Below are 19980 nucleotides of genomic sequence, written 5' to 3' on the forward strand. Positions count from 1 at the left end.
TGCAAGATTTCCCAGGCTGAGTCAGAAGCAAATGGTATTCAGTTTAGTGCCTTCCTGTGAAACTGACATAAAACACGAACAATCAACCAGTATTGACCACTAAAATAAATGTTTTGTTATTGCTTTGTTCTGACAAATACCTCAGTGATCTTAACTAAAGTATAAGAGTTATTTGTATTTTCTTTGAAATATTAAGTCTGTACCTCTTGTCATACATCCATATTGTAGGAAAAGCCCATTTTGAGACTAAAAACTGGATGAAAGTGTTCAGGATTTGCTAGAGCGTCTTGCTGTCAGTCAGCTAATATTTGTCTTTAATCAGGAAGCTTTAAATTGTATTAACTACACTTGTGATCTCTGCAACCATTTTTCCATCATCACCCAACTGTGAAGGAAAGGATCAGAGAGACAAGCAGCCAGCAGTCATATTGTCTGTTTCAGGCGGCATTTTAAATTATATATAAATTAAAGAAATCTCGTTAGCAATTACATCATTCATTACATTGCTTGTTCTTTTCTTTTTCCTCTTAACAGTGTAACTGATAGACAGTGATTGCATGTAGTTTGACTCAACCATAATGAGGCTATCTGTTTTTGTGTTAGCCATATGAGTGAGTTAAAAACTGCAGTTCAAACATCTAATACAATCGCTAAGATTGGCAAGCACTAGGTATTTCAATGCAAAAGAGCCTTCTACTGAGCCAATGTGAGATAAATTACCTCTTAGAAAGTTTCATCCTAATGTTTCATAGTCAGACACTAGTTTAAATCTCAAAGAAAGAGATTTATTTAACCTTTCAAATGTTTGTTAGTAACACTTTTATAACTGTGCTGTAGACTTGATATTGGTAGAAAAGTCAAAAATGACTGTGTACCCTTCACATCTTATGGCAATTAACACCCTAATTAACAGCAAGTTCTCACAGCACTGTGCAGCACAGTATTTTTGTATCAGTGCTGTTGACATATCTGCAACCTTATTTTGATGCAAGGTCTACAGCTTGCAATATCGCACTGCATGAATACTCACCTTGGAATTATTTTCATGAGATGTACTGTTTTATTCCCTTTGCTTCTTCATACTTTGTCTGTAAGTTCACATTTCCAGTTGTAGAATGGCAAAGATATACAGAGAAAGAGAGTAACTCCAAGGACTAGAGGAAAATGCAGAATATTAAAAAGGTCACAACAGTATGGCACACTATTTCAATTCATAAAATGTTAGACAGTCTAAATGCTTCCTGACACCTCATTCTAATGACAAATACTGTAATAAGAAACATAAATGGCACAAATTATTCCATTCACTTGACAAAGCTAATGAAAGCAGGAAGAGGTGCAAAATTAATCAGTTCTTTTTGTATAATTATATTCATGTAGTGGTCTTCAGACATATTATTTGGAATGACTATATAACAGATCTAACTTAGCCATTAACTATAATAAAAGAAAATGGGAAGATATTTTCCTTAAATTGATTATTCCAATTTTCAAATAAAAATCATTAAGGAACTGGATTATTGTTAAATCATTTTCTGTTCACTTCAGTATAACTTTCTTTCTGGTGTAGTGTGTTGTGTTAACTTCCTTCTTTCCAGGAAAGGCTCCACTGGAGCAAGAATCACATTTAACTCGAGAGGACAAAATTGATCAGAATTTATTAATAGGTTTCTTACTGTGCCTGCTAGTGTGCTGCTAGACTGTTCTTTAGTATCCTAGATATGCTAGAGAGCATATTTTTATTTGTACCCAATCATGTTTTATCTAGTTTTGAAGACTGCATAGAGCGAGACTTTTTTTATAATAAGGATGTTATTTTCAATGTAATCTATTTATCAGAATGGGAACTTTGCTAGCATACCATATAGCAAGCAGAGTATGTGCTCTTTCAAACAGCCCCACTATAGTAGCTGTTGGCACTGAACTGATTCAGAGCATTTTAAACAGTGCAGCTGAGGCTTACCACAGGCTTACCATAGCCAACTCTTTGACCCTGTCAGGTCCCAGCTGCATGAATATTGCAACTGTTTTAAGGTGTTTTGTCACAACCCTTGCTCATTAGACAAAACTCTGGTGGCTGTGAATAGCCTCTCCATGTATATTCCATAGCCCTGGTTCTCAGGTGCCCAGGCATTCATTCCTGTACTGTTCGGCCAGCTATATTCCCTGAAGAACATGCTGAATTCTGGGTGTCCTGGGCCTCCCTTCACATGGCATAAAAGAGGAAATTTGCCTGTGCCTGAAAATACGGTATGCAACAGTTTTGAAAGGTGTGTGCCTGCTCAGTGAACATTTAAAAGCCATAAAGCTGTTACCTCTCCAGAACTGATAACAGTGAAGTGATAGAAGGATCTTGTAGAGGTCTACAGAGGAGTACCTGCCTCTGTACCATTTCTACCCAGGGAATGCAAGTTGGATAAGACTAAAATAAAAAGGAGCCCTGAGAGAGTCAATCATCTTATCTGTAGTTGAGTATAACCAAGATAAAAAGAAGAGGGGACACAAAGCCCTTTCACATTGCTGGTTGAAGTTTTAAAGGCTCAGGTCCAGAACGCACATGGATCCCAGGCTTATGATCTCTTCCTCAGCCATTTATTCCTTTTTTATACATTCTCAGGCTGAGGAACAGGGTTCACTCTTCTTGATTCTTGTATCAGTAAGGAGTTTTTGAAAAACAGTGTTCTTCCCTCTCATTTTACGCTGTAAGGACAGGCACAAGGCTTTCCACTTTGACTGCTACGCTTTTTACCCATTTTGTATTATAAGCCATAGCAAAAGCATAGCAAGACTGTAGCTATTAATGCATTGATGTCTCTGTCACCAGGAATAACACACACAATAAATAGTGGAGTGAGGTTGCTCAGTATTCCACAACCTTTATAGCAAAAAGTGAGCAAGGGAATGCTGCTAATGTCTCTCACAGGGATTCCCTGGGATGCAGGTACACATCCTGTCCAACTGCTACCCTTAGTGAAGCAACAGGTGCTTTGGAGCCATGAGGAATCACAGAATATCAAAATAATTCAGGCTAGAAGGGAGTTCAAGAGACCTCCAGTCCAACCCCCTGCTCACAGCAGAGTCAGCTGTGAGTTCAGACCAGATTTCTCAGGGCTTCATCCAGCTGGGTCCTGAAAACAAGCATAGAGACTGCACAACATCTCCAGGCAACCGTGCCACTGCTTGACTGTCTTCATGGAGAAACAATTTTTTTGCTTTTATCCAGTCTGAGCCTCTGTTGTTGCCATTTGTGTCCATTGTCTCTTATCCTCCTGCCATACATTGTTGTGAAGATCCTGGCTCCATCTTCTCAATAATCTCTCTGTAACTTTTGTTGCTATTTGGTGGTCCTCAGAACCTTCTCTTCTTGAGGCTGAAAAAGTCCAGTTTCACTGTAGTTGATCAATGTCTTTCTTGCATTTCGGACCCCATAACTGGATGCAGTGCCTGCTGGTCTCAAGAGTGATGAGTAGAGGCGGGTATTGATTTCCCTCCATCTACTGACTGTGCTCCCATCAATACAGCCCAATACACTGATGGGCTGCATTGCTGAGTGGGGTTCTTCCTTCCCAGGTGCAGGTCTTTGCACTGAATTGTTGAATTTCATGCGGTTCCTGTTGGCTATTTTCTCCAGTTTGCATAGGTCTCAGTTCAACGGCAACTTTGCAGTCCTATCTGTCTCCTCAACTCTCCAAATTGTACGGTATGAAACTCATACAGCTGGGGTAGCTGGTCATTTTTACTACTGCAAATAACAGTACTTTAAAGAGAAGCTCGTAACTCATGTGCTTTTCCACTTGATGAGGCTTCATAAACTTGTTCAGAACACAGCATCCCCTCTATGGAATTGCATAAATTCTCCCTGCTCCTATATAGACATGACATGGAACCCAGTAAGACATATTTTTATTAATTTGCACACATTGCAGTTTGGTCAATAAAATAAACCTTCTCCTCATTTGTCAGTAAGGATTTAATATCAAGCATTTTGCACTACCATAACCTTATAAAACTACAAGCTAGAATGTGAGCATGGGGAATAGACATGCATTGTTTAATGGTTATTTATATGAAACTTCTCATATAAATCAATGAAAGTATTCATGTAATTAAAGAGATGACAATCTAGTTCTGAAATGCTGCTTTATGTGTAAAATATTGCACACAAATTTTAAGAGTATGTTAGAAGTACTAAGGAAGTAATGAGATCTAAACTGTAATAATCCATTCCATTATACTTTGAGGTTACTTTGATACAGAATGGTTGGGTTTGTCTTTTTTGTGAATTCATGTAATTCCAATTTGACAGATTCAGTCTTCTGAAATGGATAGTCTGGATTCCAGTATAGATTTCAAGTATCTTGCAAAGCAAACCACAACAGTTTTGGGAAAGTGAACACATAAATATGCATATACATTCAAAAACCCTACTTCACCAGAGTTGTCAAAACCCAAAAACACTGTTTTGGAAATAAAATCCACATACCAAAAAGCAAAGACATGTAAGATCTGTGAAACACCAGTACCAATATTCTAGATACAAAAACTAAATAAAACAAACAAATGGTAATAATCTTTCTTCAGAATGGGTGCTACACAAAATGAGGTATAAATCTTTTATTTCCACCTCTTCCTCCTGCTCCTCCTGAACCTCCATCATCAGGGCATCAGACCTCACTGTAGCTCCTTCATCACTCTATCTCCAGAGCGGAGGCCAGGTCAGCTCCCCCAGCTCTGAAAGTTCTGTTCTTTAACATCTATTGGTCCCACCTTGACCACTGATGGTGTATCTCCTTCTCTTCCAACACTAATTTCTCCTGAGTTTTAAGGGTTCTTTTTTCATTACTTGCCCTAACAAGCCTTAAAAACTCTGCTTGATATACTGCTGACCATTTCTGCTTTTTTTTTTTCTTTTCTTTTACCCCTCCATTATTACAGCAGTGGTGCAATGCATGCATTTTCATCACTGCCTGCACCCCTTATCACATGACCAGCACTGCCAAGAATCGTTCTGTGTGTTGTGATGTTACAACAAACAGCTCAGCCCCATCAAATTCTGACCCTTTGGTCAGCGGAGTTACTGGACTGGTGACTGAAAACTGGGCATGCAGCTGGAGAGAAAGCTTTATGTTCAACTCTTACTGTCTTAGAGAAAAAGAGGACCACAGAAGTTACTGAAGGACAAGAGAGCTGACCTGGTGCCTCTGTGAAGCTAAGGAGAAGGAGTAAGAGGAATGTCAGCATTTGTTGCCTGACAGCCTTCAGCCAGTTCCTCTGGTATTATCAGCCAGCACAGTGCAGACTTCATCAGTCAGCAAAGAATAAAATTAGATGTATTGAGAATATAGATGAAATATTGCAATACTATCTCTGTTTTCCTAACCTACAAGAATTTCTCAGACTTCTTAATGCAGATTACAGCTGTGATTGTTTCCCTCTTCTGCTCCCCCTTTTTTCTTTCTCTGTCCTAAATGCTTGAACATAGTTGCTTTGAGAATGACTGTTCTTTGCTATCTCAGGGTTACACTGGTATTTCAATAGTTTCTGTCTTAATCCACCCAAGATATTAATCACTAAATTTAAAGAGTTCATAATATTGAATCCAGATCCTTCTTATTCAAAGAATAGTGGTGTACCACGAGGGACTTCCAGCCTCTACCACAACAAAGGCAAGATTCCCCTTCTTATTTCCAAAATTTCCCCTTTGATTTCCTCCATCCTGGCCCTGTCAACTGTGAGCCATCTATTTCTACTTCCCTCATCTTGGTCTCCTCTTGGTTCTCCCATGACTATGAAGAACTACCTTTCCCTTTGTAATTTCTCACGTATTGACAATTTTGCCCATTGCCACTTCTCCCTATTTAATCTCTCCCTCACCTGTCTGTTCATACTCAAGTAATACGGACCACACAGCTTCTCTAGTTTTGTTACTTCCTCCTGACACTAATATTACTCTGTTGACTCAAATATAAAATACCTCTCTCTTCTATATTTTAAATTTCATTTCTTTCTAATCTATCATACCACTTTCTTGTTACTTTCTGCATGCATCAAAGACACTGTTGTCAGTTCTGCAAGGTTTTATCTTGCTATTACTCTTGTCTTTCAGAAGCATTTTATGAAATTTTGTATGAATGTCATTATACAAAAATAAATTGAATTGATACATTTTGTCATTCATGCCTTAGTGAATGTATCTTATGGAAAAAAACATATCTGAATTTCAAAGTCTTCACAGGATTAGGATTTTCAGGGTTTTTTAATGACATATTTTAAGCATTGCTTGCAGTGAAGGAACTAAAAAATGTGGATCAAGGAATTACGTATGTGTATAAAGTAACCCAGTACACTGAAAGAACAGAAAATATATTAGAGATAATCCAAATTAATGAGAATTATAGTAAATGAATAGGGAGAAAAAATTATGACACTGAGTCATACAAATCTTATTTTCTATCAATTGCTCCAGCAACCACTTAGCTCCATAGTATTATAAAACATTACACAACAGCATTAAACAAATGGGTATGCTCATGGCTCTCTTGCACATGTATTAAAAATATAGAAAGGTATGTACTGTGAAAAATGTGTGTAGAGGAAGCCAAAAGACATACAATCATAGACAAATTTGGATGTCTAAAGAAAAACAGATGTTCTGTGGGATAACAGGAAATATACAACTTCTATATGTAGTATAGAGACCCAAAATGCCATAAGCAGGAAGTTAGATGAGGATATGGAAATGGCATACTTATAAACAATAATAACAATTCTTGAGAATTACTATTAATGTAAGAAAAATCTGTTTCAAAGTGGAAAATTCTGCTATATTTGATGTTTAAAATACTGTGATACAATTGAAAAAAAATCCCACCTCAAGAAGATATTATGGTTCACACCCTTCTCTCTGGAGGTTAGAGAATAAATGAAATGGCAACACACTTCTCCAGAGGTAAAATGATGGTGAGCTGAAATCTTGTGCTCTCTGAGTTGCTCTCTCACATCCAGTGCTGTAAAATGTGTGCCTCATGGAATATGTCAATTGAAAAGCTTCAAGTCTCCTCAGTAAAATTACCCAGCTTTCTACAGCAAATTTTACACGAAGATTTCTTTCACATCCAGGAGATACTTCTCTTGACTGCTTTAAGGGTCTCCCTGTATCATCTGTTGCAGCTTCATAAACTTTCTGTGGAGCTGGAAGGAAAAGGAATATGGGTGTTCATTTGAAACAATATATAAAAAGCAAATATCATAGCTGTAGGTTTGGTGATGGTGGAATTCATGACTCACCTTTTCTTTTGTTCATGTCTCTTACTTTGGAAAAGAACTCTATAAATTAATACTTCAACAGCCTATGCCCCCAGCACCCTGCCTCTCTCACTAGAGAGATGTGGTTCTTCTTCCATACTAGAGCCACGTGTCTCAACAAGATTGATTTGATGTTCTTCATATGAATCAGAATGCGACTGTGTTGAGTTGTTCTCAGAACATTTCCCATTAATGGCTAGACCACATTATTTTATTTCATCCTTTCTGTCTCTTCACCATCAACAGAAACTCTAGCTGGGTAAGAGTTTCTAGCTCTTAACTAAGTACGGTAACAAAGGACTTCTACCCTACCAGCACCAGAACCACAAAAGTCACAGGGCTGATTTATAAGAAGCAGAGTTTACATTTTATCATTTGGAAAGTCACAACACACACTTTCTTTTTTTTTTTTTCAAACAAAGTTTTGCCCTTTGAATCAAAGAAAAAATTACAAGGCCAAACATGTACAGTTCTTTCAGTGTGGAGTCTATCATTGAATAAGGAGGAAATAGCAATATGGCTTAACATTTAAAACTATTCCCAAAACAGCTTAGAATTGAAGGGAAGCAGATGCCATCATTATCCCCAAATTTTTATTATGCAAACATGCTAATGGCTAGCATCTCATCCTAACATATTGTCATGGTTTGAGCTCAGAGGGCAACCGAGCACCATGCAGCTGCTCATTCTCCCCCTTCCCCCAGCACTGAGAAAGAGAAAATAAGCCAGGCTTGGGATTTGAGATAGGACTGGGAGGGGCAGATCACCCATTATGGTCACGAGCAAAAGGCAGACTTGTTAGGGGAAGAAAATAAGAACATATATTTATTACAGACACAACAACGCTTAACAGAGTAGGGCAGTGAGAAGCATTGCCACATCTTGAGAACACCTTCCCCCCACCCCTCCCTTCTTCCTGGGCTCAGCTCTGCTCCTGATATCTCTACTTCCTCCCCTGAGTGGTGCAGGGGCAGGGAATAGGGGGTGCAGCCAGTGCTGCTGCTTCTTCCATCTTTGGTGTGGGTAACATCTGGAACTTCTTTCCCCTACTCCAGCATGGTTCCCCTCTCACAGGAGACAGTCCTCCACAAACTTTCTCCAACATGAGTCTCTCATATGGGTTGCAGCATTTCCCTCGCTGCTCTGGCGTGGGACACCAACTTTCTCCCACTGGATTCTCTCCCATGGCTTCAGCCCTTCCCGAGCTGCTCCAATGTGGGACACCCCCGCATGCTGCAATCCTCCCAGTGCTGAACTACAACATCAGGGACTGCTTCTTCCCACAGGGTCCTGGCCTCCTTCAGGTGTAGACACTTTAGTTGTCCATACAAGGCCCCTCACAGGCCATAAATCAGTGTCTGCTCCACTGTAGACCTCCATGGGTGGCAGAGGGGGGCCACCCTGTTGTCTCACCACAGGATACAAGGGGGTCTCTGCTCCAGCACACCTCCCCTCTCATTTCTTCTTCCGTTCCTCCACTGACCTTGGTGTTCATGCAGCTGCTGCAACTCCTCCTCACAAGTCAGACTCCTCCTCAACAGGTCCCTTCTTAAATATGTTATCGCAGAGGTGCAGCTGATTGGCTCAGTTTTGGTGCAGAGGCAGGGTTGACTTGAAGCTGGGGGAACTTCAAGAAGCTTCTAACAGGGGGCCACTGCCGTAGCCTCCTCCTCTGCTACCAAAAAACCATACCACTCACTCAAACCCAGGACAGATATTTATTACCATCAGTTAGTGTGCTATGGAGATAACTGCACAGCATACTCCATATCAAGCAGTGGATTATAAGTAGCTGCTATAGGAAGGGGTTTGTATATATGCCCAACTAGAACTTACATCTCACTAATTTTTAGAATGATTTGGTCTGAGGTTTTGGAGTCCAGCCTTTATATCATACCTGCTAGGAAACTGTAATCAGCTGCCTTTGAGATACAATATAATAGCTTTTTCATTTTTAAACAGCTTCAGAAAAGATTTCCCATGTACTAAATCCTTCATTTAGTAGGGCAGAATTTGCTTTTTGATTGAAATGACCAGTTGTTCAAATGTAGTCTTCAACAACTGATGCATAACAGTGAAAGAAAACAAGTAAAACAACTCTAAATGATCAAAAAGAAACATGTTTGTATAAGATATCATTATGTAACAACGTGTTTTCACTGTAATGGCAAGCCAAATACCATAGACCATCTGCATGTGTAAAATGCTTCCACCTACATGGCATAAGGCTTTGATAGTCCTTAGTGGACTCCTTTAAGGTTTGAAATGCAACTACGATCTGACTGATGTATTTTCATTTTAATTTCAGTGGGCTTTATGTCCTGAGCAATTTGAGTTTGCTGTCATTTCTTCTAAGTAAACATTTGAAAGAAATTTGCTCTTTTAGGATCACAAATATCATGAACATGGGAGTTACAGCTTTTGTATGCTCCAGCTGTTTTACAGATGAATAATGGTAAGACTTGAGCCTATTAGCATATTTCTTGTAAAAGTCCACTAGAAAAATACACCAGAAGGTTGTATACTGCTTGGCAATAAATTCCATGCAGAAATGTAATAGAGATGTCCCTCTTTGTGTAGAAAATATGTTCTTCACAAACCTAGCTTTAGCCTTTGTGGGACACAACTGACCTTTCCATTACAGTGAGAGCAAGACAGATACCTGTTGAGAGGCAATAACCCTTTCAGTCACAGGGTCCAAACATTAAGTATTTTATTCATGCTTGGCTTCTCTTCACTGGTTAATAAAAGACTCAGTACACTAGCTACTATTTAAGCGTAGGAATGCATAACTTTTGAGATGTGCAAGTCTTCAGACTTGCATAGGAACAGTTTCACCTTTTTCTTCAGTCTTCCACTCTGTTATGGAATTGATGGTCAAGTATTTCTTGTTTTCTTTGTACCAGGTGGAGTTTCTGTGTTAATGGAAATGCTTCACATAGTGTCTGTTTACTTTTCCTGAATATATACAGTACTTTTCTTGATCTAAACAATGGAAGTGGTTATAGCCACTGAACTAACAGAGAATTTAATCAGATTTTTGTATACCAGTACAGTGTTGCAGTAGCCAGGATGTGAAATCTGCAAGCAGTCATGCTTGTAAGAATCAGTCCTAGCCTGATTAAGAAATGCAAGAAAAAAGCATGGAAAATTTTTTCCTGATCTGAAACTCTGTTTCACGAAACCAGCCTCTTAGCTATGTTTCCTTTGTCGTTATTTGAGATCCCGTATGACACAAGAAAGGTGTATAAAAGGGACTTAACCATACTCTTGAAAGTGCTGTCATTAGTCATGTCCATCACATGTCGATGACAGCCCTCATGCTATCCCCATAGGACTGAAGGGTCTTTAAGCATATCAGTAGGAACATATGGGGCAGACACAACCTTAATCCTAAAGCCTGTCCCTCTGTCATCAGCAGCACTTATTCTTCTTTCCCTTTTTGGCAGAACTACAAGGTTAATTTGAAAGAGCCACTGTACTGTATCCTGTAGTCATGAGAAATTCCCACAGAAAAGATGAGAAGAAAGTAGAGAGTTCAGCAACCTCAAAATGCATGTTTCTATGGGAAAATATTTTTGTTTCTGAAACAGTCATAAAGAATCAATTTTCAGCAGGTAGACATCTGGATACATATGTCAAAATTGCACAAGATTTATAGCCCTGAATACAAACATTAATACCTACCTAGTAGGCATTTGTGTTCAAAATACCAACCATGTGACATCTTCAGTCACTTATTTTGTAAAAAGTATCGTTCATGTGCATACATCTTTCGTTGGCAGACTTCAAGACTGACCAACACTTTTAATCACAGTTCTACCTGAAAGTTAAGAATGGTTCATTTCTGTTATCTGTGCAAGAATATGAACAACAATCCCTCCCTCCAGCCATCTTATCAAAAGCCAAAAGTATGGTTTTAATTTGTGTTTACATTTTCTGCAATATTAGTATCATTGCAGCCAACTTATGAAAGCAGATCCTAGAGTAAAATCTCTACATAATTTTAATAATATTTTTTTACTATATTAAAAAAAAAAATTACTTACATTCCTACTTTTATCCGCAGTATGCTCAAATCAGTGCTTCTCTTCACAAGGAGGAGTACCTTACTGCACAAGCAGCTCTAGTGACTTCAGTAAGGTTTCCCATCCAGGGTAGTTCAGTGCAGCAAATCAAAAATGTCATAGTCTTGTATTATGCTTAGAGTCATGAATTCGTGACAGGGGCTTCTGGAATTAATTATAAACAAATAAAAATAATCACTCATAGTATTTAACGTCAGGAAAATGTTTTCAAAATTGAATGATTATGTATCTACAATATGAAGTAAGGAACCAGGGGTACATTTTGGAAGAGTTTCAGCAGTTAGTGGCATACATCCAACTGGACTCTTTGGCATTTTAGATCCAGTCTTCAGAATAAGACTAAAGAGACCAACAGAAAGCTTTCTCTGATATACCTCTCACTAAGCTTGACAAAGGACATAGCCTCTATGAGACATGACCATACACGCAATTTTGAGGAAGGCTGTGGAGGCATAACAGTGCAACAGGGGATGGAGGTCTATTATTGCCTTTTCTTTCAGTGACTTAAGTTAAAACCATCTTCAGCAAGTCTAACTTCCCCCAGATTGAAGTGAAATGGAGTAATTAACTTCAGCTGTCTCCCTGAAGAGCTGTGTGCTGTCTAGGCTGAGGTGAGTTCAAACAGACTATGGTAACATAAAATGAGAGCAGTCATAATGAATCAAACCAAGTAGCTGTCCATTTAACACTGTCTTCTGTCTCATGCCTACATCCTAGACTCAGACATCTAGTGATAAGAGAACAGAATAACTGTGCAGTTGTAACTCCCAAGAAAAGGTCCTCGCATCCAGTGCTTTGCAGGTCATCAAGGCAGGACATTCCAGGGCATGAAGTGTTCTTGTGCAGAATCAAGCACTTGACATGTAGGAAGTAAAGGTAAATTTGTCCAAATTTAACATAATTAAACAGAACTCTTGAACTGGCTTTTAATAATTGTTATAAAATAACGTAAAAATTAACACATGGCATCTTCTCACTTATCAAGAAAAACTTTTTGTTTCCTGCAGATTTTCTCTTACATGAGATGTATACCCTCAAGTAACCATCGGAAACAGTCCTGAAAGATCCTGAGGTTTAAAATTGCCAGTAGGAATCTCTAGATTGTAAGTTTAGAGTAAATCATAGCTTTAGATACATGAGGTCATATTCACCTCCAGCATTATGTTCTTGAAATCCCATGGATTAATTTAGCACAGGCTTAGTGTGATTTTTAGAAAAGTTCACCCAGAGAGCAATTGCTTCATGTTGGATGACATATTTAAGTCCTTTATTGTTTCTGACAAATCACTTCACTGCCAAAGCATTTGAAAAGTTCACAGCTCTTCTGCCTCCAAGGTGCAGTATATTTATCATTCAATCCTTCACTAGACTTCAAGATATAAAAGTTTTTCAGGGTCATGTTGTAAAATATGATTATAAAATTACTCAAGTTCTAAAAAAAATATAAGATTGTTTCTGAAATTATTTTTCAGTGTCTCTTCTGTAAACTTGAAGTAAACAATTTGATTAGACAAATATCTGAATCAAGACTCAGAAGTCTTATGCCACATTACTGTTGACAGAGCAGACAAAACACTTGAGTGTGAATGGGCACTGCAGACCCATATATACATTAGGGCATCTCTGTTACTCTCTGTATGCACATATATATACATACATTCATATACATGTAAAAACATGCATAGCAATGCATCTATATGCACACATATATTAGTATTAGAAATATCTGTCAGCATTTTTGTAAAAACTTTTCTTTAAATGTTTCTGTCATTAACTGACCTATTAAAAAAAATAAGAAAAGACAAAAATCCCTGCCTGATTATCATCCAAGATTCCTGTGGTCATATTTTCCCTATTTTTTTATGAGCTCTCAAGACATGTGTTTTATAGAATACATAGTACAGCTGAATGTTTCATATCTTTATTAAAATGGTATGTGATATTTCCCTAAGGCAAGTTACTTTTCTTTCAGCACATCAGAAACTAAAAAAACCAAAACCATATTGTAACAATTTTTTAAACTTCAGATATAATTGTTAGTCTTCTTTCCAATCAGACTTGAAAATTGTTACAAGCAAGCTTAATTACCTCTGCAATAAAGCGATTAATTTTCTTCAGAGGCTTAACCATAGTGATTCAGAATACCATAGTGATTCAGAATTATGAATGTGTAACATATAACAATCACTGAGACTCATGCTGCAAATATTAGTAGGGCTATTCAAAGTGTAGCACAAATAAATGACTCAATGACTAATGGAGAACTGTCTAACACAAAGTAGTCTTCATCCTTACTTGGACATATTTCTAATATTATAGTCTACAAATATAATAGCAGAAAATGATAAAAATCACACTGTAGCATTTTTTATTATGCTTGAGAAAATATTTTTTTCTACAAACAGAAAACACCTAAATGATTAAATAACCTCTTCAGAAAATAAAATCAGACACTTCCATGGCTGATTATTTCCAGTATTCCTGTGTTGTTGGCTACTGTACTTTCCACAGACTATAGGAAAAAAGTTATGTTTTATAGAATTCAAAGATGTGAGGATTTTCTAATGACCTAAGTAACTGCTGTAGGCACAGTTATGTATGTGTGTGCACACACCCACACACATGCACACATGCACACACAGAGTATCACCTTCCTCCTCCTCTCCATGTTCCCACCTACCTGCCCACACCAGCAAGGAATTTGTTCCACAGACATTGATGCTAACAAATTGGTGGAGGGAGTAGTTATTATCCAATTGCCAGGAATTCATTACTTATAACTGCAAGGTTTTTTATCTGCTGGAAAGAAAATTGGTTAGGTCACACACAGAGACTATCACTGGTAGGGAGTTAGCCTCAAGGAACTGTAGGATGTTAAGAATGTGTCATTCCTCATTGCAGCCATGTTGTCAGTCTGTAGTACATAAAATATCCTATCACCTTTATCACCCAGAATCCGTACTGTTTATCTGTTCAGACCACCCAATGGATCACAAGCCTTGCAGGTCCCACTGTTTGAGAATATGGCACTTTTCCACAAGGTGCCTCAGAAGCTCCAATATTTGCATAATAGGGCTAATAGTAGCTTTGGCTATGAGCTTAAACAGTGATGCATACTGATCAATCAGTCATGCAATGTTACAGTCTTCTCTTCTTCCTTATGCCCAAGCTTTTAAAAGTATCCAGGGTTTTCACTGACAGAGAGTATATGTACTGAGAAAAAAAAATAATAAAAAAGAACTGGTTAGTGTAGTTCTCACCCTATGGCAGAAAAGTGCAGGCTGGGGAAAGCAGAGAGGGGAAGGTGAAGGAGTAAATATTTTCATGAAAATGACAGGTGCAATCCTGAACTTCTACACTATTTCTTCTCTTCCCTTCTGTAAACAGAAGGAGAACCAAAAGCTTTCTGTGGATGAGGTGTGTCCTGGGGAAAGAGAATGGTCGTGCAGGGCAAGAAGGCTCAGGGCGGCCGGAGAAGAGGGACAGCGAGATCAGCGGCGGGGGTGGGAAAAGAGCAGTGCTACATGCAGAGCTCCTGGGGCTGGGCAGCAGTGAAACAGCAATGTACCATTCACTTAAAATAATACAAATACATAATAAATAAATAATAATACTTTATAAATGCTTAATAAATAGTAGAATGGCAAATACTTACCAATGCCTACCAATACTGCTTTTGACTAAGTAAAAAAAACAGTGTTCATTTTTGTGTTCATGGACTTTGAGTATTTTGTCAGATAAAGTTAGACCTTGAATCAGGTTCTTATGGCAGATTTTCATAAAAAATCTCATGGGAAATTGCAATAGTGTGCTTGTGTTTGCTCAGGCAGCTATTAGATTTACTAGATTCGTGTGTGCAAATATTTGAGCTCTACACACATTCATGGAAAAGCAGTCATACAGACTGACATTAAAATACAGTACAGAACAGGAACTCTTAGCCAACAGGCTTTCAGTGTGCCATTAAGTGTACTGCTATTCAGATTATGATTAACAGAAGAAAATCAAAAGAAACTTAGTCGTTAGCAGAAACCGTTACCCTCAAATAAGAAATAAGAGAAGTGAAGGGCATGACACAAGACCTCTGCTTTCCTTTTAATTACTATAGAATTAAAACTATGCAGAATAAGTGCTTCCAGGAATAGATCAATAGAATAGGTTTTTCCATTAGGAAGCAGAAAGGAAAAACTGTGGCCATGATTTTCTGCAGTTTGTAACTGGAGTAATCAATCATGTACTATTACGGAAAACAGTGTACATACCTAGCTTGCTGGCTATTAAATGCAAGAGCCCTGAAGAGTTATAGAATGTATCTAGCAATGGGGAGACCATGTTTAAATCTATTTTTCCTTTTTGAACATTTAGTTCCTGTCTAACAGTAAAAGTGTATCAAGGTGTTTATTACTGTGGTTGATTTGGTTTTGTTTTGGGTTTTGTTTTTGTTTTTGTTTTTTTGTTGTTGTTTTTTGTTTGTTTGTTTTCTTTTAAAATACATCTACATGGAATACAGGCTTTGTAATATTGCATTTTTAAAAATAGTTAGGTTACTAGCTTTTGCATTACACAGGACTCTTGAAAACATAAGCTATGTACAAATAATAGTGTACTGACCACACATATATCACACCTCCATGTTTTGTAATGGATGTGTGACTGATAAACATAAAAATCTGTTTGCAGTGGTTTGTTCTGGTTTACATGGCCAAATGTCTTTATGATTCTCACACTGGCCAATTTTTAGGAATGTGTCTCCAAAGACAGTAAGTTGGCAGGCTCTTGCTGCCCATGACAATATTAAGGCCCCCGTAATTTTTTTAAGCTTTTTAATCTGTCAGTCTAGATAGTGTCTGCCCAGTGATTGACTGCTGTTAGATACAGCAATAATTCTACAAACAGTGCAGTTGTCCATCTGTGTCTTACAGTCACAGTACTCATAATTCAGCAAGTGTACTTGAATGAATGCTAAAGTCCTTGTGGACCAGAATGAGAAAAGGGTTGCTGGGAGAGATTATACCCGTATTATAATAACTGACACTGTTGGAAAAAAGCAGGCTATCAGATATGCAATCCATTCTTCAAGTCTGAAAGAGAAACAACAGGTTTCTTGTCAGGCTGGGAACAATTCCTATGGCTTTAAACAAAATCTTTCAACCAATTATACAACCAGAAGAAAAAAAAAAAAAAAAGAAAAAGAAGCAGTGGAGGAAAAAGGGAGCTTGCTTACATAAAAGAGCAAAGAAGCTTATTATTAACAGGGGAAAAGCTGTGATGGCCATTAGTACCTCAAGACAAAGGGAGAGAGAAATCTTTGTTAGCAGGACCCTTATAAGGGGTGCATAATTAGCTGGTGATGGCTTTTGGGAAAAATTCTAATGCATTATAAAATCAGGGGCTGTACTGAGCTGGTAATTTTCAGCCCAATAAAATTAGAATATTTTGTTTTCTAGTCTATATTGACTCCCTGGGTTGAGTGTACTGTTGTAGTTCAGTGGCCCAGGACAAAAGTGTATTCCAGCACTGTTATCTTTCCAACTTGTGGAGAATAAATTACTGTTTAACCTTCCCTCATGAAGCAGATTATCTTCCAGTCACATCCAGTGAGGTGTTTTCCATGGATAACAGGTAACCAGAGCTTTTTTCACACCTACCTCTTTCTCCTCTCTACACCCAGGGTTTCAGTTCAGATGGAAATCTTTCAACAAACAACCCCACTGTTTTCCTCCCAGGACCATGACAGAAATCTGAACTACTCCTTATTCAGCAAAGAAGTGAGCAAGAGGACTGAAGACTTCACTTTGTTAAGTGTCTCAGAGGAAATGTACATCAGCTTGCTTATCTTCTCTCTCCTCAGCCATGTATATTACCACCATAATCATCACCATTTCCTCGTGTATTTTGGATTCACCGTCACTGACAGCTGTCCACACAGAAATTGTCCAAATTCAGTGGCAATTACTCTTTTTTAATTTGGTTTACACCATTTTCAAAGTTGCAAAGTTTTCTAATTAGCACTTATGCTCTTCAGAGTGGGTGATATGTGTAGCTCATGCTTTTTATTGTCCCTACAGCTCATATTGTTACTTGAACAACCATTTAAAGTAAGTTTTAATAGCTTTTTTTTTTTTTTTTTTTGCAGGAGGGTAGGCAATAGAGTGAATAAATAAAACTTCTTGACTAAAAGAAGTTGGAATTAACTCCCTAACAATGCTGCATGTGAGCCCTCTTTCTGCAAACTTCCCTTCTTGTCAAAGGACTTAAACACATTTAAATCCTACTGGTTTCAGTGACAGCTGAGTACATGTTTAAGAATTTTGTTAGTGGCTGGCCATCATATTCTGTACCTCACAAAATCTAGCTTTTAGACAGATCTACTCTCTATTGCCACCCTTAACATTTTTTTCTCCCAGATACAAATAACAAAAATTCAATAAATACACTTTCAAAAATGAATGCTAAACTTCAAAAGTTTATAGGAAACTTTGAAAATTGGTTTCTCATATTACCACTATGAGATAGCAATGGCAGGAAAAAAATAATTATTAATCTTTTAAAATTGTATATCACCAGATGTCCTTTCTCAACTATTCAGTATCCATATGGCAGCCTTCCTTAAGTGTACTTGTCCATATAGAAAAGAAATCTCCGTAGATATTCTGGGCTATCAAAACATGACAGAAAAATTAATGTGCCCTATCTGCGCTCTCTTCCCTTTAAATCTGCCTCCTCAAAATAGCAGATACTTCCAACTGTATATTCATGGACTGGCTTCACCAGTTAATTACCAGTGTTCTGGATCATTGTAAATGAAACCTAAAGGCCAGTCCAATCTACTGAGCTGCAAGGGGAGTAATTTATTTTATAATGTCTGACATATCTAAATGTGTAATTGCAGAAAGTTTTTTGATGCAATTTAGTTTTCAGCTGGCTCTGCATTTGAAGAAAAACTTATATAATGATGAAATACATTAAATATACATAATTTGCAAACTTCCAAAAAAGAAGGAATAATTTGTATGAAGAAGATAATGCCCACTACAATCATTTTACTCTCAGGAACATGAAAGGAATACTAGATTAAAAACTGATTGCCACATACATATTTCACTGAATAGATAAAAATGAAGAAAAGCAGTGCAAGTTTTTATAGATATTGTTATGATGACTATCCACCCATAACTCAAATGAATCTGTAGCTCTTTCCTGTGGACAACCTGGTCCAGTCTGTTCCTTGTACAGTCCACATTCTGCAGTCCAATACAATTCTTGGTTGATTTATTACCAGTTATGTTCACAGAAGGAAGCAGAACCTGACCCCCTGTCTTTGAACAGTTTGATGTTCATTTGTAATGTGAGAAAAAAACAGTGGTGCCATGATAAGGCCAAGACTGGATTTTAAAATTCTGACAGACAGCTTTTCTGACTCACTCGGAAGTCTGCAGAGCCAGCACAGAGACTACACAACATGACACTTAGTGTTAACTGTGGTTTCACCTGGAATGGCCAAGCAACGCAAGATTAAGCAGAACCAGTGGCATCCAAAAAGAACACCACATAGGTGATTATGCAAGGCAGATGTCACTCAGCAGTAGTAATATCACTGTCCTCCAGAGATTTCTGCATCACCATTGTATACGTAAAGGATTCAAAATAAACAGCTGTTCTCCAGGAACTTGCAGGCTGAAGACAGGACTTGTACAAACCCACAAGGTCGAGGCACCTACTCAAAAGTATCTCTCAAAAAATGTTTGCTGTAATGACTTTCACAAATACACCCCAAAAAAAGATATTCCAAAATAAGGAGCAGCGTTGAGCCAGTGATTACTGGCTTCTGCCACCTAATCACAATGTGCAGTTACACTGAATAATAGTGAAATTAATTTGAAGTTTATCAATGCAATAACAATGTTTCCTGGAAAATGTATGCATATGGTTTCAGATCAAATATGTCAACAACTTGTCAGTCTCCAAATAGGCAAGTTTTACAGCAGCAGTAACAACTGTTTATACAAAGACAGCCTTAACCTCTGATAAAATATAATGTCTCCTTTCAAACGAAAGGGCTACACTGATATATACTGTTGAACAAGGTAGAAAGGCTATGGCAACAGTGACTAAAGCAATAAAGTTCAATAAAAGTGACAATACAATACAGAAATGAATGTGACTTTCTGGTAGAACAAAATGGTTTGCAATATGCACTATAAAATGGAATTGAAAGTTCTGTATATGCCTACATTAGGGGCTTAATTATTTGGAAAACGGTATAGCTACTGTAAATGGCAATTCATGTTTCAAAGGTGCTTAAACTAATAATTGTTCCATTCTGATTATATGAAAATTCATACTACATTTCAGAAGATTTAAGAAGTAATGAGTGTTGGTTTAAGAAAACTAGAAAGTAACAGACAGTTTTGTGGAAATCCTCATTACAGGTTAGCTTGTGTGCTGGTTTGAAAGCACATGTCAGTACCCCTTGATTACATACAAGCTGATTTTGCTATTGTTATTAAATACGCCTACTCCTACAATGTTTACTCCTACTACTCCACAACTAGTACTACCACTGATTATAATAATACAAGATGGA

The 19980-nt window shown here is 37.7% G+C and overlaps 1 long non-coding RNA gene across 1 annotated transcript; it reads right to left on the reverse strand.

Annotated features, from left to right (window-relative positions):
* Window positions 1–3552: 3552 nt before the first annotated feature.
* Window positions 3553–11423, reverse strand: LOC122152877. Its single transcript, XR_006164843.1, has 3 exons — window positions 11414–11423; window positions 3946–3951; window positions 3553–3585 (listed from the first exon to the last, which is right to left on the reverse strand). It is a non-coding gene; the product is annotated as an uncharacterized LOC122152877 (long non-coding RNA).
* Window positions 11424–19980: the final 8557 nt, after the last annotated feature.

Source organism: Tyto alba, unplaced genomic scaffold, assembly GCF_018691265.1.
Source record: "Tyto alba isolate M040663 unplaced genomic scaffold, T.alba_DEE_v4.0 Super-Scaffold_13, whole genome shotgun sequence".
Lineage (NCBI taxonomy): Eukaryota > Metazoa > Chordata > Aves > Strigiformes > Tytonidae > Tyto > Tyto alba.